At 35.3% G+C, this 24,580-nt stretch overlaps 1 non-coding gene and 1 pseudogene across 1 annotated transcript; one reads left to right on the plus strand and one right to left on the minus strand.

Annotated features, from left to right (window-relative positions):
- LOC108473134 ((+)-delta-cadinene synthase isozyme XC14-like) overlaps positions 1-24,580 on the plus strand; it is a 68,786-nt pseudogene that overhangs the window by 34,121 nt on the left and 10,085 nt on the right.
- Positions 15,188-15,294, minus strand: LOC128284636 (small nucleolar RNA R71). The gene has a single exon (XR_008275058.1). It is a non-coding gene; the product is annotated as a small nucleolar RNA R71 (small nucleolar RNA).

A 24,580-nucleotide genomic window follows, 5' to 3' on the forward strand; every position in this document is an offset into this window, starting at 1 on the left:
TTTCCAATAATAATAATAATTTTATAAATATATCTAATAATAAAATTTCAAATATCAATAATACAGTAAATAATAATAATTTTCATAAAATTTTCAAACATACATACAATAATATTTTTCTAATAATAAATACTGTAAAAATTTCATAAAAATTTAAAATATCCGTAATAATAAATACAAGAAAATTTTCTAGTGGTAATTTAATAAAATAAATTTTATTTTTCTAAACGATAATATTTAAAACTTCCTAATTATTCGGGTTTTCTTCTATTCAATCCTGACTCAAAACCCAACTCTTCTAGGCCCCAAATTCAGGATGTTACAACTCTACCCTCCTTAAAAAATTTCGTCCTCGAAATTTCAAACTATCAACTAACCGTATTACTCAAGTCAAACCACTATGCTTTCATCAAGACTCGATCTAAATAATTTTAATACGACCCGTAACATCCAATTATCAAATAAAGAAACGTTTATCGTGCACGCATACAACTCGTAACATATATTTAAATAAAATAAACTTGGCAATCCCGAGCTCGATGCTCCTTGGACCCATATCTGCGACATGCTCTGTCTTCCTATGGCATTCACCGAATGACGTCCGCTGCGATCTTTGCAGATTGGATAGTTTGGTCGTGCCTTAACATGTTTCACGTAAGCGAGGCTTGGTTTTCGAGAACTAGAATCCTTCCTTTTCTTACACTCCAAGCACCCTGCTTGAAGCGTTTCCCTAATTTCCTTAATTTTGGTATCCAATACTTCCTCTACCACTTTCCTTACTAACTCGGCCAGTGCCTCAGTACCAAGCTCTGAGTTACCGCTACCCAAAGTTGGCAGACTTTGCTTACCCGCAGAATCCATATCAATGCTCTACATTACCAGTACACATATCAAATAACTACAAAGGTCTCAAATATTTTACTATTTATTCACATGTCTTATGCAGAGATAGTATTTTCCAGTTTCTATTTTCACAGAATCATAGCCTAGCTACAATCTCGGTATTCTAGAGTTTTTAGGGTTGCCCTAGTTATAATGTCATGATATGGTCTCAGTTCTATCTACAATAATATCTTAATACGATGTAATATGAGGAATGAAATACTTACGGACTTGGTGTCGGGATTCATGTGCCACTTCCTAATCATCCATAAAACCCATGTTTTTGTTTTATCGAAAAAAAAGATTTCATTTATAAACACTTTTATTTTACAACTATTGATTTAACCCGCTTAATGAGATAGAAAAACTTGAACATCTTCAAAAACTTACTATTTCCAAAAATACCCTTCTTAGGCCCAAGTTTTTGAAAAGATTTTGGACCGATCCACTGTAGAGTTGTTGCAACCAGTGCTCGATACCACTAAATGTAACACCCCAACCCGGCACTGGATGTTATGACCGGATCGATGCGCCACATTGATGCGTTCAAAACACTTAGTTTGGAAAAGCTGAGTTGGTGTTGTAAAGACACTTTTAAAAGTAAGTTAAAGTGAATGGAAGCTGCGCACACTGTAGGAAACCAGAAAAAGAGGAGGTGAGTCCGTTGACCGCTTAAGTACCAAGCTCTCTTCGGATCCAATCCTAGACATGCACACCGCCATTGCCACACTCTAACATCTTGTATAATTTTGAGAAAACCGTTTGATTATGACCATCTTAAGAAAATGATTAAGGTTGCAAAACGCTTGCTTAAATTATTTATTTTTCTTGGGAAAACATTTACTTTATGGAAACTTTATGCGTCATCGTGATCTTTTAAAAACAAGTAGATTTTATAAAACGAACCCTAGTGCTAGCCAGTTTAATAATCCCCACAATAAAAGTAATTAAAATAGCGGCCTTATTACAACTTTAACCATAATAAAAATAAAATAATCCAATTAAAGGCTAAACTTCTTTAAAATCGGCAATTAATCTTCATGGCCACTCGAATCCCGCCCACTCCAAGTCCACCAATTCTAGGGCTCACCGCAAGGATGGAAGAGGAAGGGGTGAGTTTGGGAAAACTAAGTGTATCAGAAACCCATCCAAAGCCCAATTCAGCTCGAGCCCATTGGGCCTAAGCCCTATTCAGATAACGATTACAGAGGCGTAAGCCCTTTCCGAATCAAGAGCAAGGCCTTAGCCCTTTTTACATAACATGTGGCCCATAGGCCTAGTTCAAGAACATGTGTAACAACGGTAATAATGAATGCAAGCCCATCCGGGAGACTACTCAACCCACCAACCGCTACACCGCCTGCCAACCCTACACACCATGTGGGGAATATCTCAACCCACCCAACCACACACACCACAGTTGCGACAGCGGCACTCAAATTTCAGTCGGTTGAGGCAAAGCCTCCAAGATGTGGATGAACCACTTTCAAGACTTCCTCCATTAATACCCCAACCACATGCAAGCAGATATTAATAAAAGCATATCATGTAAAATACAACATTGATCAATCATGCGATTCACCAATTTAAAACCCTAGGGGTATATCGGTAATTTTGCTCTTTAGGGGTAATTTCGTGATCTCTGTTGCTACACAAGCTAATTCAGTAATTTTATTAGTTTTATGCAATTTGATTCCACCATCTACCTAATGAGCTAATTTGCCCATCTCTTACCCATATTGGTCCAGTAAGCCCATTGGGCCCGTTTTGGCCCATCGAGCCCCTTTTTAGAAAATACGCTAAAACATCACGCTGAACGTGCTTACCACCTTGCGGTGCCAGATCTAACAATTATTCTATGACTTGAGAGCATTCAGATACCCACATGACCATGAAATGCCGGAATTTGGCATTTCGCTTTTTGCCGAATTGAACTAAAGAAAGGTGTTGGTACACACTGCTTTAGCGATAATCGCATCGAGATCTCTTTCGATAACCTACAATCGATTAGCATAGTTCTTATTTACAAACCATAATCACTAAACCCCCAAAACTTACTTATCCATGATCGAACCATATCCCTAAAAAAGCCTTTGAAACCTTACCTTTTTACCAAAGTCGATAGCTATCTCCGAATCCGATTCCTCCAACTCCCACGCCTTCAATCCAACACTTAAGAAGACACTAATCATTGACAGAAAACATCAGTTAAAAGCCTTTAGAGCCACATGCCCAAATCGACAACCTCTCTAGATTTTAGGGATTTCGGCTTTTTGAAGTTGTAAATAAGACTAGATCCAAGTGATGAGCACTTACCACTTGTTCCTATTTGATTTCTACGTAGATCCGATGCGATTTATCCTCTAAACGATGGTAGAACTCGAATCTAGAAGATCTGAAGTTTCGCTATAAGTCCCTAAATCTATGGTATTTGGCTTTTTAGGTGATGAAGAAGATGATGGTTTGAGGCTATAACCTTGGAGTAACGTTGTTGACGAGATATTAAGGGTTTAGAGAAGATGAATGTTGATCACAAGGAACAAAAATCTTTGGAGGGTTTGGCTTTGGAGAAATCGGCACAAGTAGTGAGTTTTCGTGATTTCGGTCTTTTAATGGTGATTGGTGATGAAGGTTTAATGGAAGATGGGATCGACAAAGAAGGTGAATAAGATGGTCGAAGGTTTGGCTAGAAGGAGAAGCATAAAGGAAGAGAAAACATGGAGGAAAAGAGAAGAAGAAAATTCGGCACAATGAGAAATAGACTTGTGTTTTTGGCTTTTGTGAGAATTCAGAAAAGATGAAAGAAAGCTTTCAGGTGGCCAACCCTAATTCTCCAAGATAGAAAAGAAAAGAACCTAACCCTAATATTAAATTAGAGCAATCGGACCATCTCTCTAAGGCCCTTGTCGAAATTTACTTGTGTGATCACATGCCTAGTACATGCCTAAAAATTAAAAGAAAAACAATATGCCTACCTTACAACTTGAACCCTGGACCTCCAATTCCTTCCCAGGCGCCACTTTTTTTAGGAACTTAGTGGCGTCAACTTGCCACTTTACCAAGGCCTTATTTGTGTCATAACTTACGCAGTTCTTCTTAAAAGCCCACTTAACCAAATCTCCTATTCACTTAAAAATCCCACCTTGATATTTTACCGTGTTTAGCTTAGTCTTGGGCCTTCTAAAGGTCTACTAACACATTTAAACATAATTCCAATATTTAGAACATGAAAATTTCAAGATTTACTAAAATCACAAAACCCAAAAAAATCCAAAATCGTATGCGTTACAACTAATATTTTTTTCCTTTCCAATAATAATAATTTTATAAATATATCTAATAATAAAATTTCAAATATCAATAATACAATAAATAATAATAATTTTCATAAAATTTTCAAACATACATCTGATAATATTTTTCTAATAATAAATACAAAGAAAATTTCATAAAATTTAAAATATCCGTAATAATAAATACAAGTAAAAATTTTCTAGTGGTAATTTAATAAAATAAATTTTTATTTTTCGAAACGATAATATTTAAAACTTCCTAATTATTCAGTTTTCTTCTATTGAATCCGGACTCAAAACCCAACTCTTCTAGGCCCCAAATTCAGGATGTTACAACTCTACCCTCCTTAAAAAAATTTCGTCCTCGAAATTTCAAACTATCAACTAACCGTATTACTCAAGTCAAACCACTATGCTTTCACTGCGCACTCTGATCTAAATAATTTTAATACGACCCAGAACATCCAATTACCGAAATAAAGAAACGTTTATCAGGCACGCATACAACTCGTAGCATATATTTAAATAAAATAAACTTGGCAATCCCGAGCTCGATGCTCCTTGGACCCATATCTGCGACATGCTCCTGTCTTCCTATGGCATTCACCGAATGACGTCTGCTGCGATCTTTGCAGATTGGATAGTTTGGTCGTGCCTTAACATGTTTCACGTAAGCGAGGCTTGGTTTTTCGAGAACTAGAATCCTTCCTTTTCTTACACTCCAAGCACCACGCTTGAAGCGTTTCCCTAATTTCCTTAATTTTGGTATCCAATACTTCCTCTACCACTTTCCTTACTAACTCGGCCGGTGCCTCAAGACCAAGCTCGAGTTACCGCTACCCAAAGTTGGCGACTTTGCTTACCCGAGAATCCATATCAATGCTCTACATTACCAAGACACATATCAAATAACTACAAAGGTCTCAAATATTTTACTATTTATTCACATGTCTTATGCAGAGATAGTATTTTCCAGTTTCTATTTTCACAGAATCATAGCCTAGCTACAATCTCGGTATTCTAGAGTTTTTAGGGTTGCCCTAGTTATAATGTCATGATATGGTCTCGATTCTATCTACAATAATATCTTAATACAGTGTAATATGAGGAACAGAAATACTTACAGACTTGGTGCCGGGGATTCAGTGTGCCACTTCCTAATCAGTCCATAAAAACCCATGTTTTTGTTTTATCGAAAAAAAAAAGATTTCATTTATAAACACTTTTATTTTACAACTATTGATTTAACCCGCTTAATGAGATAGAAAAACTTGAACATCTTCAAAACTTACTATTTCCAAAAATACCCTTCTTAGGCCCAAGTTTTTGAAAAGATTTTTGGACCGATCCACACCGAGTTGTTGCAACCAGCTCGATACCACTAAATGTAACACCCCAAACCCGGCTGGATGTTATGACCGGATCGATCGCCACATTGATGCGTTCAAAACACTTAGTTTGGAAAAGCTGAGTTGGTGTTGTAAAGACACTTTTAAAAGTAAGTTAAAGTGAATGGAAGCTGCGCACGGGTAGGAAACCGGGGAAAAGAGGAGGTGAGTCCGTTGACCGCTAAGTACCAAGCTCTCTTGGATCCAATCCTAGACATGCACACCGCCATTGCCACACTCTAACATCTTGTATAATTTTGAGAAAACCGTTTGATTATGACCATCTTAAGAAAATGATTAAGGTTGCAAAACGTTTGCTTAAATTATTTATTTTTCTTGGGAAAACATTTACTTTATGGAAACTTTTGCGTCATCGTGAACTTTTAAAAACAAGTAGATTTTATAAAACGAACCCTAGTGCTAGCCAGATTTAATAATTCCCACAATAAAAGTAATTAAAAATAGCGGCCTTATTACAACTTTAAGCATAATAAAATAAAATAATCCAATTAAAGGCTAAACTTCTTTAAAATCGGCAATTAATCTTCATGGCCACTCTGAATCCCTTGACTCCAAGTCCACCAATTCTAGGGCTCACTGCAAGGATGGAAGAGGAAGGGGTGAGTTTGGGAAAACTCGGTGTATCTGAAACCTATCCAAAGCCCAATTCAGCTCGAGCCCATTGGGCCTAAGCCCTATTCAGATAACAGTACACAGTAGGCAGAAGCCCTTTCCAGAATACAGTAGTAAGGCCTTAGCCCCTTTTTACATAACAGTGTGGCCCATAGGCCTAGTTCAGTAACATGTGTAGCAACAGTAATAATGAATGCAAGCCCATCTGGGGAGACTACTCAACCCACCAACCGCTACACTGCCCCGTACCAACCCTACACACCATGTGGGGAATATCTCAACCCACCCAGCCCTACACACCACAGTTGCAGCAACGCTGCTCAAATTTCAGTCAGTTGAGGCAAAGCCTCCAGTATGTGGATGAACCACTTTCAGTACTTCCTCCATTAATACCCCAACCCCATGCAACAGATATTAATAAAAGCATATCATGTAAAATACAACATTGATCAATCATGCATTCACCAATTTAAAACCCTAGGGGTATATCGGTAATTTTGCTCTTTAGGGTAATTTAAGTGATCTCTGTTGCTACACAAGCTAATTCAGTAATTTTTATTAGTTTTATGCAATTTGATTCCACCATCTACCTAATGTGCTAATTTGCCCATCTCTTACCCATATTGGTCCAGTAAGCCCATTGGGCCCGCTTTTGGCCCATCGAGCCTTTTTAGAAAATACGCTAAAACATCACATAAACGTGCTTACCACCTTGTGGTGCCAGATCTAACAATTATTCTATGACTTGAGAGCATTCGCATACCCACATGACCATGAAATGCCGGAATTTCGGCATTTCGGCTTTTGCCGAATTAAACTAAAGAAAGGTGTTCGGTACACACCTGTTTCGCGATAACTGCTACTGAGATCTCTTTCGATAACCTACAATCGATTAGCATAGTTCTTATTTACAAACCATAATCACTAAACCCCCAAAACTTACTTATCCATGATCGAACCATATCCCTAAAAAAGCCTTTGAAACCTTACCTTTTTACCAAAGTCGATAGCTATCTCCGAATCCGATTCCTCCAACTCCCACGCCTTCAATCCAACACTTAAGAAGACACTAATCATTGACAGAAAACATCAGTTAAAAGCCTTTAGAGCCACATGCCCAAATCGACAACCTCTAGATTTTAGGGATTTGGCTTTTTGAAGTTGTAAAATAAGACTAGATCAAGTGATGAGCACTTACCACTTGTTCCTATTTGATTTCTCGTAGATCGATGCGATTTATCCTCTAAACGATGGTAGAACTCGAATCTAGAAGATCTGAAGTTTGGCTATAAGTCCCTAAATCTATGGTATTTGCTTTTTAGGTGATGAAGAAGATGATGGTTTGAGGCTATAACCTTGGAGTAACGTTAAAGCAGATATTAAGGGTTTAGAGAAGATGAATGTTGATCACAAGGAACAAAAATACTGGAGGGTTTGGCTTTGGAGAAATCGGCACAAGTAGTGAGTTTTCGTGAGTTTGGTCTTTTAATGGTGATTGGTGATGAAGGTTTAATGGAAGATGGGATCGACAAAGAAGGTGAATAAGATGGTCGAAGGTTTGGCTAGAAGGAGAAGCATAAAGGAAGAGAAAACATGGAGGAAAAGAGAAGAAGAAAATTGGCACAATGAGAAATAGACTTGTGTTTTTGGCTTTTGTGAGAATTGAGAAAAGATGAAAGAAAGCTTTGGTGGCTAACCCTAATTCTCCAAGATAGAAAAGAAAAGAACCTAACCCTAATATTAAATTAGAGCAATCGGACCATCTCTAAGGCCCTTGTCGAAATTTACTTGTGTGATCACATGCCTAGTACATGCCTAAAATTAAAAGAAAAACAATATGCCTACCTTACAACTTGAACCTGGACCTCCAATTCCTTCCCAGCGCCACTTTTTTAGGAACTTAGTGGCGTCAACTTGCCACTTACCAAGGCCTTATTTGTGTCATAACTTACGAGTTCTTCTTAAAAGCCCACTTAACCAAATCTCCTATTCACTTAAAAATCCCACCTTGATATTTTACCGTGTTTAGCTTAGTCTTGGGCCTTCTAAAGGTCTACTAACACATTTAAACATAATTCCAATATTTAGAACATGAAAATTTCAAGATTTACTAAAATCACAAAACCCAAAAAATCCAGAAAATCGTATGCTACAACTAATATTTTTTTTCCTTTCCAATAATAATAATTTTATAAATATATCTAATAATAAAAATTTCAAATATCAATAATACGATAAATAATAATAATTTTCATAAAATTTTCAAACATACATACAATAATATTTTTCTAATAATAAATACAATAAAAATTTCATAAAAATTTAAAATATCCGTAATAATAAATACGGTAAAAATTTTCTAGTGGTAATTTAATAAAATAAATTTTTATTTTTCGAAACGATAATATTTAAAACTTCCTAATTATTCGGGTTTTCTTCTATTGAATCCTGGACTCAAAACCCAACTCTTCTAGGCCCCAAATTCGAGGATGTTACAACTCTACCCTCCTTAAAAAATTTCGTCCTCGAAATTTCAAACTATCAACTAACCGTATTACTCAAGTCAAACCACTATGCTTTCATGCGCAAGACTCGATCTAAATAATTTTAATACGACCCGAACATCCAATTACAAAATAAAGAAACGTTTATCAGGCACGCATACAACTCGTAACATATATTTAAATAAAATAAACTTGGCAATCCCGAGCTCGATGCTCCTTGGACCCATATCTGCGACATGCTCCTGTCTTCCTATGGCATTCACCCGAATGACGTCCGTTGCAGTCTTTGCAGATTGGATAGTTTGGTCGTGCCTTAACATGTTTCACAGAACGAGGCTTGGTTTTCTGAGAACTAGAATCCTTCCTTTTCTTACACTCCAAGCACCCTGCTTGAAGCGTTTCCCTAATTTCCTTAATTTTGGTATCCAATACTTCCTCTACCACTTTCCTTACTAACTCGGCCAGTGCCTCAGTACCAAGCTCTGAGTTACCGCTACCCAAAGTTGGCAGACTTTGCTTACCCTCAGAATCCATATCAATGCTCTACATTACCAATACACATATCAAATAACTACAAAGGTCTCAAATATTTTACAATTTATTCACATGTCTTATGCAGAGATAGTATTTTCCAGTTTCTATTTTCACAGAATCATAGCCTAGCTACAATCTCGGTATTCTAGAGTTTTTAGGGTTGCCCTAGTTATAATGTCATGATATGGTCTCAGTTCTATCTACAATAATATCTTAATACAGTGTAATATGAGGAACAGAAATACTTACAGACTTGGTGTCGGGGATTCAGTGTGCCACTTCCTAATCAGTCCATAAAAACCCATGTTTTTGTTTTATCGAAAAAAAAAAGATTTCATTTATAAACACTTTTATTTTACAACTATTGATTTAACCCCGTTTAACAGATAGAAAAACTTGAACATCTTCAAAAAACTTACTATTTCCAAAAATACCCTTCTTAGGCCCAAGTTTTTGAAAAGATTTTCGGACCCGATCCACAGCCGAGTTGTTGCAACTGAGCTCGATACCACTAAATGTAACACCCCAAACCCGGCACGGATGTTATGACCGGATCGATGCGCCACATTGATGCGTTCAAAACACTTAGTTTGGAAAAATGAGTTGGTGTTGTAAAGACACTTTTAAAAGTAAGTTAAAGTGAATGGAAGCTGCGCACCAGGTAGGAAACCAGGAAAAAGAGGAGGTGAGTCCGTCGGACTGCTTAAGTACCAAGCTCTCTTCGGATCCAATCCTAGACATGCACACCGCCATTGCCACACTCTAACATCTTGTATAATTTTGAGAAAACCGTTTGATTATGACCATCTTAAGAAAATGATTAAGGTTGCAAAACGTTTGCTTAAATTATTTATTTTTCTTGGGAAAACATTTACTTTGCGGAAACTTTGCGCGTCATCGTGATCTTTTAAAAACAAGTAGATTTTATAAAAACGAACCCTAGTGCTAGCCAGTTTAATAATCCCCACAATAAAAGTAATTAAAAATAGCGGCCTTATTACAACTTTAACCATAATAAAAATAAAATAATCCAATTAAAGGCTAAACTTCTTTAAAATCGGCAATTAATCTTCATGGCCACTCTGAATCCCCTTGACTCCAAGTCCACCAATTCTAGGGCTCACTGCAAGGATGGAAGAGGAAGGGGTGAGTTTGGGAAAACTCGGTGTATCTGAAACCCATCCAAAGCCCAATTCAGCTCGAGCCCATTGGGCCTAAGCCCTATTCAGATAACGATTACACAGAGGCGAAGCCCTTTCCGAATCTGAGAGCAAGGCCTTAGCCCCTTTTACATAACAGTGTGGCCCATAGGCCTAGTTCAATAACATGTGTAACAACAAGTAATAATGAATGCAAGCCCATGCGGGAGACTACTCAACCCACCAACCGCTACACCGCCTGTACCAACCCTACACACCATGTGGGAATATCTCAACCCACCCAACCTACACACACCACGGTTGCGACAGCAGCGCTCAAATTCAGTCATTGAGGCAAAGCCTCCAGTATGTGGATGAACCACTTTCAGTACTTCCTCCATTAATACCCCAACCCCATGCAACAGATATTAATAAAAGCATATCATGTAAAATACAACATTGATCAATCATGCAGTTCAGCCAATTTAAAACCCTAGGGGTATATCGGTAATTTTGCTCTTTAGGGGTAATTTCGTGATCTACGCTGCTACACAAGCTAATTCAGTAATTTTTATTAGTTTTATGCAATTTGATTCCACCATCTACCTAACAGGCTAATTTGCCCATCTCTTACCCATATTGGTCCGTAAGCCCATTGGGCCCATTTTTGGCCCATCGAGCCCCTTTTTCCGAAAACACGCTAAAACATCACGCGAACGTGCTTACCACCTTGCGGTGCCAGATCTAACAATTATTCTATGACTTGAGAGCATTCGCATACCCACATGACCATGAAATGCGGAATTTGACATTTGGCTTTTCTTAGAATTGAACTAAAGAAAGGTGTTAGGTACACACATTTCGCGATAATCACTACTGAGATCTCTTTCGATAACCTACAATCGATTAGCATAGTTCTTATTTACAAAGCATAATCACTAAACCCCCAAAACTTACTTATCCATGATCGAACCATATCCCTAAAAAAGCCTTTGAAACCTTACCTTTTACCAAAGTCGATAGCTATCTCGAATCCGATTCCTCCAACTCCACGCCTTCAATCCAACACTTAAGAAGACACTAATCATTGACAGAAAACATCAGTTAAAATCCTTTAGAGCCACATGCCCAAATCGACAGCCTCTCTAGATTTTAGGGATTTCGGCTTTTTCGAAGTTGTAAAATAAGACTAGATCTGAAGTGATGAGCACTTACCACTTGTTCCTATTTTATTTCTACGTAGATCTGATGCAGATTTATCCTCTAAACGATGGTAGAACTCAAATCTAGAAGATCTGAAGTTTCGGCTATAAGTCCCTAAATCTATGGTATTTCGCTTTTTAGGTGATGAAGAAGATGATGGTTTGAGGCTATAACCTTGGAGTAACGTTGTTTAAGCAGATATTAAGGGTTTAGAGAAGATGAATGTTGATCACAAGGAACAAAAATCTTGGAGGGTTTGGCTTTGGAGAAATCGGCACAAGTAGTGAGTTTTCGGATTTCGGTCTTTTAATGGTGATTGGTGATGAAGGTTTAATGGAAGATGGGATCGACAAAGAAGGTGAATAAGATGGTCGGAAGGTTTGACTAGAAGGAGAAGCATAAAGGAAGAGAAAACATGGAGGAAAAAGAAGAAGAAAATTTGGCACAATAAGAAATAGACTTGTGTTTTTGGCTTTGTGAGAATTGAGAAAAGATGAAAGAAAGCTTTCGGTGGCTAACCCTAATTCTCCAAGATAGAAAAGAAAAGAACCTAACCTAATATTAAATTAGAGCAATCGGCCCATCTCTCTAAGGCCCTTGTCGAAATTTACTTGTGTGATCACATGCCTAGTACATGCCTAAAAATTAAAAGAAAAACAATATGCCTACCTTACAACTTGAACCCTGGACCTCCAATTCCTTCCCAAGCGCCACTTTTTTAGGAACTTAGTGGCGTCACCTTGCCACTTTACCAAGGCCTTATTTGTGTCATAACTTACGCAGTTCTTCTTAAAAGCCCACTTAACCAAATCTCCTATTCACTTAAAAATCCCACCTTGATATTTTACCGTGTTTAGCTTAGTCTTGGGCCTTCTAAAGGTCTACTAACACATTTAAACATAATTCCAATATTTAGAACATGAAAATTTCAAGATTTACTAAAATCACAAAACCCAAAAAAATCCGAAAATCGTATGCGTTACAACTAATATTTTTTTCCTTTCCAATAATAATAATAATTTTATAAATATATCTAATAATAAAATTTCAAATATCAATAATACAGATAAATAATAATAATTTTCATAAAATTTTCAAACATACATCTGATAATATTTTTCTAATAATAAATCTGATAAAAATTTCATAAAAATTTAAAATATCCGTAATAATAAATACAGTAAAAATTTTCTAGTGGTAATTTAATAAAATAAATTTTATTTTTCGAAGCGATAATATTTAAAACTTCCTAATTATTCAGGTTTTCTTCTATTCGAATCCCAGACTCAAAACCCAACTCTTCTAGGCCCCAAATTCAGGATGTTACAAGATTTCTAAGTATATTCATTTTCAATTGTTCTTTGTATTTTCTCTTAATTGTTCTTTGTATTACTATGGTATCTTACACTAATAATGAACTATACATAGTTAGGCTAATGTGGGTTTTGTTTCAGGTGGAGGAAAGGTTTAGACTTGCCTACAAAATGATAAGCCGTAATATATACATATTTTTACCCAATGCTTGGCATATTTATGGATGATTTTTCCTTGGTTTTATTGAATTCGATGCTCCTAATCCTTTAAATTCATATTTTACACTTAGGTGAGCATAAGAAGGCAAAAAGAGCAAGAAACGGGCCAAAAACGGACAAAATGGGCCTAATTCAGCGTAGCACACAACCTTGGCACTTCCACACGGGTGATCCACACACCCTGTGTAACACATGGGTAGACCACACGCCCGTGTGTGACACACGGGTAGACCATACGCCCGTGCGTGACACACAGGTAGACCACAGGCCCGTGTGTCATGGCTGTGTCGACATTAATCCAAGTCAGAATTGCACCAGCCTGAGCACCTTCACACAGGGGTGGCACACGGCCGTGTCCTTGTCGAGCCCAAGTCTAATTCTACTCAGAAAATAAACTAATTTTGGGCTATTTTGGGCATTCGAAAGTCTATATAAATACCCTAGAAGAGGATTAAAGCGGCACGCAGAGTAGAAAGTAAGAAATACTCAAGGAAAGCCATCAGAATAACCTCGAAGGTAGGATCTACATCAAGACTGAAGATTTCCATCCAATCTCTTAGAAGTTCTTTGGGTTTCTTTATGTTTTGTTTTTTTTCAAAATTTGAGATGTTTTCCATTATTATTATAAACTAAACTCCCTAAATACCTAAGGGAGATGGAACCTAAGACGAATCTTATTACTATTTGAACTATATGATAAATACTTTTTTTTATTCTTAATTGTGAGTTTTACCCTTGTTTTAATATTCCAGGATATTAATTCAGGTTTTTGATGTGCTTATTCAGTGGAGGAAAAGTCTCTGTTTAAAGAGTAGATCATTCATAATTAAGCAGAGTTGCATGCAATCCTAGAGATAGGACGACATAAATCTGTCGGACTAGAGTCAAATCTAATAAAGGAATCCATAGCTCGAGTTAATGCGACAATAGGGGTTTTAATTAGAAAGAGATTTCGATTAATCAACCTAGAGTCAGTTGTTTTTAGTCTCGAAAGGGATATTAACATAAATCAGGGATTTCTACGGATTAAGTCAAGTGAATAAATCATCTAATTCTAAGGTAATAAGTGAAGACTAGGTGGATTCTTCCTTGGGTATTGTCTTCTCCATCGATTTTCCAAAAAGTATTTTTCAACTTTAATCTCTGTCGCAATCTTAGTTAATTAGATAATTAGTTTTAGATAAAACATTCTTTTAAATTTTAGGCTAGATAATAGGAAGATAGTAATTACTAGTACTTTTAGTCCTTGTGGATACGATATTTCTGGTCTCACCATAACTATACTATTGTTCGATAGGTGCACTTGCCTTAAGTCTAATTTTTAGTTAGTTTCACGACCATCAAGTTTTTGGTGTCGTTGTCGGGGAACTTAGATATTAGAAACGCTTAATTTTTATTACTTTAGTCAATTTTTATTTTTTATTGCAATTTAATTTTGTTTTTATTTTTAATTACTAAATTTTCTTTTATTTACTTCTAGTAGGTTTTTATAGTTTATGAATAGAAGAACCCCATCAGGACCTCTACTTTTCGACAATGAGATCGAGAGCACAGCTCGCAGAAACTGAAGAGAAATAAGGTGAAGCATACAATACATAGAGGAAGGGCAAGAGGACGATATCCATACTACAACCGAGGAGATGGCTAATAATCAGAAAAATCCGTTACCTCATGTGGTTGCTGCAAATCCAGTAAATCAGAATCCTGCTCCTCGTACTATGTATGATTATGCTAAACCTGCTTTAACAGGAACTGAATCGAGTATAGTTAGGCCTACTGTTGCTGTAAATAATTTTGAACTAAAACCTAACACGATTCAAATGATACAACAGTTTGTTCAGTTTGATGGTTTGTAGGACGAGGATCCAAACATTCATTTGGCAAATTTTCTGGAACTCTACGACACTTTTAAGGTCAAAAGGTGTTTCTGACGATGTCATTTGCCTTCGGTTGTTTCCATTCTCATTGAGGAACAAAGCTAAACAGTGGTTAAACTCGTTACCACGAGGGTCAATCACTGCTTGGGAACAAATGACCGAAAAATTTTTACTAAAATATTTTTCGCCGGCTAAAATGGCTAAACTAATGAATGATATTTCTTCTTTTGTGCAGATGGATTTAGAAACACTCTATGATGCATGGGAGAGATATAAGGATCTATTGAGAAGGTGCCCTCGCCATGGGTTACCCCTTTGGCTACAAGTTCAAACTTTTCACAACATTTGAATCCCTCAACTAGACAGATGATTGACACAGCTGCTGGTGGGACTATTAACAATAAGACACCTGAAGAGGCTTATGAGTTTATAGAAGAGATGTCACTGAATAATTATCAGTGGCAAGTCATGAGGACAAAGCCGACGAAAGAAACCGGCATTTTTAACGTTTATTCGGTTACTATGCTCTCTAATCAGGTAGAACTTTTGAATAGAAAAATTGATGGTTTACTTTGTTCTTCACATGTTCATCCAGTAATGCAGTGCGATGCAAGTGGAGGTGGAATGAGCAATTTAGACTATCCATCCTACAGCCCTAACATGGAGAATGAGCAAATGAACTATATGGGTAATAATCCTCGACTTCAAAATAATCCTTATAGTAACAATTACAATGCAGGTTGGAGGAACCACCCAAATTTCTCATGGGGAGGCTAAGGAAATCAAAGACCACCATCCCTTCCGGGCTTCCAACAACAGCCTTACCAGCCAGAGAAAAAGCCGAACCTTGAGGAGATGATGAAAAAATTTATCTCAGTAGTGGAAACTCGTTTTCAAAATACTGAAACTGCACTTGAAAATCAGCAAGCATCAATTCAAGAGCTCGAGAATCAAATAGGACAGCTGGCTAAGAAGATTTCAGAGAGACCACTAGGGAGCCTACCTAGCAATACCGAACCCAATCCAAAAGATTATGTGAAAGTAGTTATATTAAGGAGTGGGAAGGTGTTAGTTGAATCTGAAAAAAAGCTGCCACCAGAAGCTGACAGAAAAGAAGATGAGGAGGAAAAACTCGAAAACAATGAAAAACCAGTGTTGAGGGAATATAAACCACTAATCCCATACCCAGCGAAGTTGAAGAAAGACCGCATAGATGCACAATTCGGTAAATTTCTTGAACTTTTTAAACAATTGCATATTAATTTACCTTTTGTTGAAGCTATCTCGTAGATGCCTACATATGCAAAAGTTTTAAAGGAGCTTCTAACAAATAAAAGGAAGTTTGAAGACTTGTCCACAAAGAAACTCAACGAGGAATGCTCGGCCATACTCCAAAATAAACTGCCAACCAAACTGAAAGATCCAGGAAGTTTTACTATTCCCTTCTTAATTGGTAGTTTGAATGTTGAGAAGGCACTAGCTGATTTAAGCGCTAGCATTAATTTGATACCATATAAAATGTAACACCTCTTAACCTGAAATCTTCGTCGGAATAGGGTTACAAGGCATTACTGAACATATCGGATAATTTACAAATAATTCTTAAATAAATCACAAACTTGTTATAGAGTAATCATAAATTCATATAAACTATTACTAAGTTACTTTTTTTTAATAAAAATTCAATATAACCCCTTTATAAATTTCTAACCTTCCCTGCAATTTTAAATCGCAACCAAACCAATTCTAGCATTTCAACCAATTCATTTCACATATACATACACCTAAATTATACCTAAAACCTTAATTTATTATTTAATTAAATAGTTATAACAACATCATTTAAAATTAATTGATAACTTAATTCATTTCATTTCAACTTAGTAACAAAACATCAAAATTTCATAAACTTTTCATCCCGTTTCACTGAATCATCTAACAGTATAAGTCATTCTTTATAAACCAAAATTTAAACATATTCAAGTGACCTAAACAACTCCTAAGTACATGCCGCTCTTAATCAAAAGAAGAATACATCACCAAGTTTTGTGTTGGTGTCGGGAATGTTCTGGATGCTGAACTGGGACACTTGACTTCTACTAACCTGCGCATGGAACCAACCGTACGCTGAGTATGGATATACTCAGTGGTATTACCATAATTCAAATTATATCATCAATAATAAAAACATAAATATTAAAATACATAACAATTAATTTTTTATATATTAATTCTTTTTCTTTTTCATTATTTCATAATAACAATTCAAATTAATTATTCATCAATCAATGTATTTTTCACAAACTTGAATTTAAACCGCTTATGAACATTTTGCTCATACTTTTCTCTTTCTATCACAATTCCAATTTCAATTCACACTTTAATTTCTTTTTCTCCTTTCAATGCCTCAAATTCACATTTCAATTTTTCACCCTATTAACATAACTCGGACTTTGGCGGATACACGGATCCAACCAAACACACCAATTTGGCACCCAGTGCCTCATCAGATAGTTAGAAGCAAAGTTGACACCCAATGTCTCATCGGCCTAGCCGAAGTAAAGTGGTACCTAGTACCTCCTCGAATCTATCCGAAGTAAAATAGTGACACCCAGTGTCTCATCGACTCAAGGTCGAAGTATCTCTGAACTCTTCCCAACCTATGGCATGCCAACTATATCCGACTCAGGCCGACTAGTTAATAGGGTTTCCAAATCACATATAAATCTCAATTCAATTCAATCGCAATTTCTCACATTTTGAATTTAACCATTTTCCACTTTTCAATCAATTTTCAATTCACATATTCATAATTCAATGCACTTTCTCAATTCAATATGCATTTCAATTATTCACATATAATCACAATTCAATTTAATTTCATACAATTTAATACTAATACTTACCATGCATATTAACTTAAAATTCAACAATTAAAAATAATTAAATTAGAGTTATAGTAATACTAACACGTATTTCTCATTCAATTCAATTTTCTAAATTCAATTCAATAAAATTACTTACCTCAATATTTACTTACTATAAAATAAATAAATTTAAAATTAATACTTAATAATAAATAACTTGAATTATAGTAATACAAACCGTAAATCTCCCGTTTTCATCCTCGATGGCTTTCTCCTTTCCTTTCAATGTCGATGCCTCGAGTTCTTTGTTGGCTACGAAAATAATAGTAATTTACATTATTATTTACAGCATTAATTATAATAAATAATTAAATTTCTAAACAATTCTTACCTTATTCCCAATTTAATCCTAACTCAACTTACTTACTTTCTTAATCCAATTCACTCTCTTTTTCTATTCAAATTTTGTCTAAACTCATATTTAACTATAAAATTTCCAGCATATTTTCCTAATTTCTAAACTTCTTTAATTTAATCCTACAACATAAAACTTATAACTTCTTTTACAATTTAATCTTTTATTCAATTCTAACTTAGAATTCATTCAATTTAATCCCTAATTCCATAATTTGTTCATCATAAACCCTACTTGAACACCTATTAACTCTTGAAATATCAACTTAATTTCAATAAAACCTTGTTTAGAACTTCTAAAACATCAAGATTAACTAGAAAGGACTTAATTAACTTACCAATCACAGCTTCAAGCTTCAAATCCTTAGTTTTCTCTTTTATTTTTCTTTCCTTTTTTCTTTCTCTTTTTCTCCCCTGCTTCCCGTTTTCAATTATGTTTCTATTCTCTTTTGTTTCTTTATTTCTCTTTTATATTTCCTTTACTTTTTATTTAATTAACTCAATAAATATCTATTTAAAAATAAATATTAGTATTACAATTGGTCACACTTATATTTCTACATTTGTACTAATAATTTTATTAAAATTGTCATTATTTAATTTGTTTATCAAACAAAAATCTCATAATTTATTTATTTAATTTAATAAATATCTTTAACATAATAATAATAATAAATAAATATCTATTTTAATATCAATTACATATATTGCATTTGTACACATACATATTATTACATTTGTACCCTATCATCCTCATACATTTGTCATAACTTTAATTTATTTATTATATAAAAATCTCATAATATAATTAATACAATTAATTATTATAAAATATCTTTATACTTAAATTATAAGTAATTTGAGTATTTAAATTACAAATGTACCAATATAATTTTTACACATGTACATTTTTTATTACCATACAATTATCTACTATTTAATTTATTTAATAATAATACTAATAATAATAATCTAATATAAAACCATAATGTTAATTAATAATTATAATAATTATATATAATATTTAAATATAACCTAAATAAAATCTTAGATTTTAATACATATATGCCGCCTCAACTTTTGTAAATGGTTTAATTACCATTTTAATCCTTTTTATTTTCTATTACTTTAGAATTAAACTTTTACCCTTATTCAATTTAGTTCTTTTACTAATCACTCTAAATTAAGCTAAATTCACCTAATTAAAACCTAATTAGACACACTACTAAACTCATAAATATTTCTAATAATTATTTTCAAACTTATTTCACTAAAACGAAGGCCCTATAACTCACTTTTTTGGTGCCCATGAATTTTGGGTCATTACATAAAATGTTCAAGCAACTTGGTCTTGGGGAATCGAAACCCACTAGGATGAGTATTCAACTAGCTGATAAATCTGTTAAATATCCTAGGGGTATTATAGAGGACGTACTTGTAAAAGTAGATAAATTTATATTCCCTATTGATTTTGTTGTGCTTGACATGGATGAGGATGTTGAGGTGCCTTTAATTTTAGGTTGTCCATTTTTAGCCACTGCTATGGTTGTTATTGATGTGGGTGATGGTAAACTTGTGCTTAGAGTAGGTGACGAAGAGATTATTTTTAAAGTTCATGATGCCATGAGATTTTCTAGCGAACAGGATGACTCATGTTATTTTATTGACTCTATTGATCATGCAACTCAAGACTCTTTACAGGAAATCGTACATAAGGACACGTTGGAACTGTGTCTTGCCCAAGGAGAGGAGGTAAATGATGATGATTCTGAGATAGGTAAGATAAAAGCTGAACTAAATTCCAATGAGCCTTCACTGAGACAGAAGAGCTACGAGGGTATTGAGGTAAAAAATGAATTGAAATTAAAGCCCTCTGCTGAAGAACTGCCTAAATTGGAGTTAAAGCAATTACCAGATCACTTAGAATACGCGTTTCTTAAAGATAATTCCATATTACCAGTAATTATTGCTTCAGATTTACAGCCAACCTAAAAAGACGAGTTACTCAAAGTATTAAAGGAGCATAAAAGAGCCATAGCTTGGAAGATTTATGACATAAGAGGGATTAACCCTTCTTTTTGCACACATAAAATTTTAATGGAAGATGAATTCAAACCCTGTGTGCAAGCTCAAAGACGATTGAATCCTAACATGAAAGAAGTCGTAAAAGCTGAGGTAATTAAACTTCTAGATGCTGGAATTATTTATCCTATTTCTGATAGTTCCTGGGTGAGTCCTATGCAGGTTGTTCCTAAGAAATGAGGCATAACTGTCGTGGCCAATGAGAAGAACGAATTAATTCCAACACGAACAGTCACGGGATGGAGAGTCTGCATTGACTATAGGAAATTGAACGATGGCACAAGAAAAGATCACTTTCCCCTACCATTCATTGATCAGATGTTGGAAAGATTATCTAGCCACATGTATTACTGCTTCCTAGATGGACTCTCTGGTTATTTCCAAATCCCAATAGCTCCTGAGGACCAAGAGAAAACAACATTTACATGTCCATACGGTACGCTTGCTTTTCGACAAATTCCTTTTGGATTATGTATGCTCCTACTACTTTTCAGTGATGCTTGTTAGCCATTTTTGATGAACTCGTGGAAGACATTATGGAGATATTTATGGATGACTTCTCGGTATTCAGTCACTCTTTCCATCTTTGTCTCAAAAATTTAAAACGAGTTTTAATTAGATGTGAGGAAACAAATCTTATACTGAATTGGGAAAAATGTCACTTCATGGTTCGTGAAGGGATTGTGTTAAGCCACAAAATTTCTAGTAAGAGAATCAAGGTTGATAAATCAAAAGTTGAAACTATTGAGAAACTACCTCCCCTAATTAAGTTAAGCTATTCGTAGCTTTTTGGGTCACGCTAGATTTTATAGAAGATTTATTAAGGACGTTTCTAAAATAGCTAAGCCTTTAACGAAGTTGCTAGAGAAAGATGTACCTTTCAATTTCAGTCAGGATTGTTTAGAAGAGTTCAATACTCTTAAGGATAAATTAATTAACGCTCTGACTGTAGTTGCACCTGATTAGAATTTACCTTTTGAACTAATGTGTAATGCGACTGATTTTGCAGTAGGTGCGGTTCTTGGACAGCGGAAAGACAAGCACTTTCAACCGATTTATTATGCTAGCAAAACTTTGACAGCTGCACTAGAAAATTATACGACGACTGAGAAAGAATTGTTGGCTATGGTTTTTGCATTCGATAAATTTAGACCATATTTAATATTATCTAAAGTTGTCGTTCACACTGACCATTCAGCTCTTCGTTACCTCCTTACTAAAACAGATGCAAAACCTCGACTAATAAGATTGATTTTATTGTTGCAGGAATTCAATTTAGTAATTCAAGATAAGAAAGGAGAAAAAAATAAAAGGAGCAAAAAATCTCGGAGCAGATCATCTATCCAGATTAGAAAACCCACATCTCAATGGACTAAATGAATAGGAGATAAATGACTCATTCACTGAAGAACAATTTTTGCTATATCTGACTCTGAGGAACCTTGGTTTGCAGACATTGTGAATTATTTAGCCGCTAACATTATACCAAAAGGCTTGACACATCAACAAAAGAAGCGATTCTTCACTGATGTGAAAAATATTTTTAGGAAGAACCTTTTCTTTTTCGTATATGTGCAGATCAAGTAATTCGAAGATGCGTTACAAAGACAGAAGCAATTAAAATTTTGGAGCATTGCCACTCAGGACCGACTAGAGGACATTACAGTGAAACTAGGACCGCACATAAAACACTCGAATCAGGTTTTTACTGGCCCACACTATTCAAAGACGCCAACACGTATGTTGCTACTTGCGATAAATGCCAACGAACAGGTAATATCTCTAAACGTGATGAAATACCCCAAACTTACATGCTCTCATGTGAAATATTTGATCTATGGGGTATTGATTTCATGGGTTCATTCCCTAGCTCATTTCGGAATAAATACATATTAATAGCCGTTGATTATATGTCTAAATGGGTGGAAGCCCAAGCCTTACCTACTAATGATGCTAGAGTAGTGGTGAAGTTCCTTAAGAAACTTTTCTCTCGATTTTGGAACACCTAGCGTAATCATTAGTGATAGGGGCACTCAATTCTGTAATACTCAATCTGATAAAACCCTTAAGAAATATAGAGTTTACCACAGAACAGCTACCCCTTGCCATCCTCAAACTAGTAGACAAATCAAAGTCGCTAACTGAGAACTTAAACGCATTCTAGAAAAGATTATAGAGTCAAATAGGAAAGATTAGGCAAAGAAAATAGATGATGCTTTATAGGCCTATAGGACCGCTTTTAAGATCTCCATAGGAACATCCCCTTACAGACTTGTTTATGGGAAGAGTTGTCATTTACCGTTTGAATTGGAACATAAAGCATTCTAGGCTATAAAATTTCTAAACTTTGATCCCCAACTCGCAGGTGAAAGGAGTGATGGCTGTCGATTCCACCAATATAAACCTACACCTAGTTGCAAATTAAAGTAGTATAGGGAGTAGGGTCAATCCCACAGAGACTGAAATTACTGAAAATTGTTTAATTCTTGACCAGATTAGTGTCTGGACAGTTGTCGTGCCCTCAACATTTGGGGGGAAATAAAATATGAAACCTGAAATAAACACAAGAAAACGTAAAAAGTAAAAAGTAAAAAGTAAAAAATGAAATAAAAATAAATAACGAAATAATTTAAAGGAAAATCAATAAAACTTAGCTCAGCCTTAAGCACGGGTTTTCCCGTCTTTGACCCGTTCCTTGAAATTAGGTGAACTCCTCTTTTCCGATAAGCTAGTTACAGCTACCAAGGACGCCTCGAACACCAACTCTTCCTTGTGTAAATTAGTTATGGAACGTCCTATAACTAACCCTTACCGATCAGACAACCTACGAAACGTTCGTGATTTAGAACTCCGGCAGCTTTGCGTTCTAAAAGAGCCTAGCTCGAACCAATGCCCTCAAATGTTTGGGACATTTAAATCCGGTTACTACTTCCCTTGACGGAAGCAAATAGCAATCCCCACTTGGCACGCCAATGTGTTCACGGAAGACCAATTAGACAATCAATCCTTTCGGAATTTCAACTATACGTCTTGCCACACTAACTCAAACGACGTCTTTTTTGACTTAGTGTTGTCTAGACTTTGTGAGTTGACGAAGTCATACTCTTAATCTGGAGAAATAATAAATATCGAAAGTTGGGAGTTAAACAGCTCGGGTTAAGTAACTCACGGGTTTTTGACGGGGTAAACAAACTTAAAAGCGAAAGGGTTTAGTGTGGCATGAATTTAATCATGCTTGAAGGTTATGGAAATGATAGAAATTATATGAAAAAGGTAGTGGAAATGGATAGGAAAAATATTTGCAAAGAGAATTAGACAAATTTTGTAAAAGAAGACAAAATAATCTAATGCTCAATTGAATTAAGAAAAAGAAAAACAAGGTGGATAATGGAATTCGAATGAAATAGGAATGTAAAGATAATTGATTAATGGATGATTTCTTAAGAACTAAAACCCCTATTTATATAGATAGAGTTTACTAAAATAGCTTAAAAATTAATATAAAATCTAAAATAATAATAATTAAAATAAATAAAATTAAAATAAACTTAAAATAGAATTTCCTATTTTGGTTTTTACAAAGTCAAATTTATGACTAGTCCTTGGCTTGCTCCATCTTTTCGCTTTGGCCCATTCAATAATTTTCTTCTAATTTGGCCCCTTTTCGACGATTTTGATCAATTGCATCCACAGCAAGCATTAAATCATAAAAACACTTAATTAGCAGGGTTCAGTTCATCAATAAACCAAATTAAGCACAAAAAATATGCAATTTGACATGTTTATCAAGGAGATTGATGCAGCTGAACGAGTTAGATGAATGGCGAGCTAATGCCTATAAGAATTCATGAATATACAAGGAAGCAACAAAGCGCCACCATAATGCTCGTTTAAAGCAAAACAAGCAATTTGAAGTTGAAGATCTTGTCCTGTTATACAACTCAAGGCTCAAATTGTTTCCTGGGAAGCTTAAATCATGATGGTCAGGTCCATTCGTAGTCCAAACTATCTTTCCATATGGCACAGTAGAGGTAAGCCACCCAACTCAAGGCACGTTTAAGGTAAATGGACATCATCTTAAACTCTATAATGGTGACGATTTTAAAGACAATGGAGAGGAGCTACGACTCCACGAACCCGCCTAATAAGCACAAGGTAAAAGTCGAGCTTAGACTTTAAATAAGTGCTTTTCGGGAGGCAACCCGAACACTAACCTCACTAAATAACTTAGT

This window comes from Gossypium arboreum, chromosome 11, assembly GCF_025698485.1.
Source record: "Gossypium arboreum isolate Shixiya-1 chromosome 11, ASM2569848v2, whole genome shotgun sequence".
NCBI lineage: Eukaryota > Viridiplantae > Streptophyta > Magnoliopsida > Malvales > Malvaceae > Gossypium > Gossypium arboreum.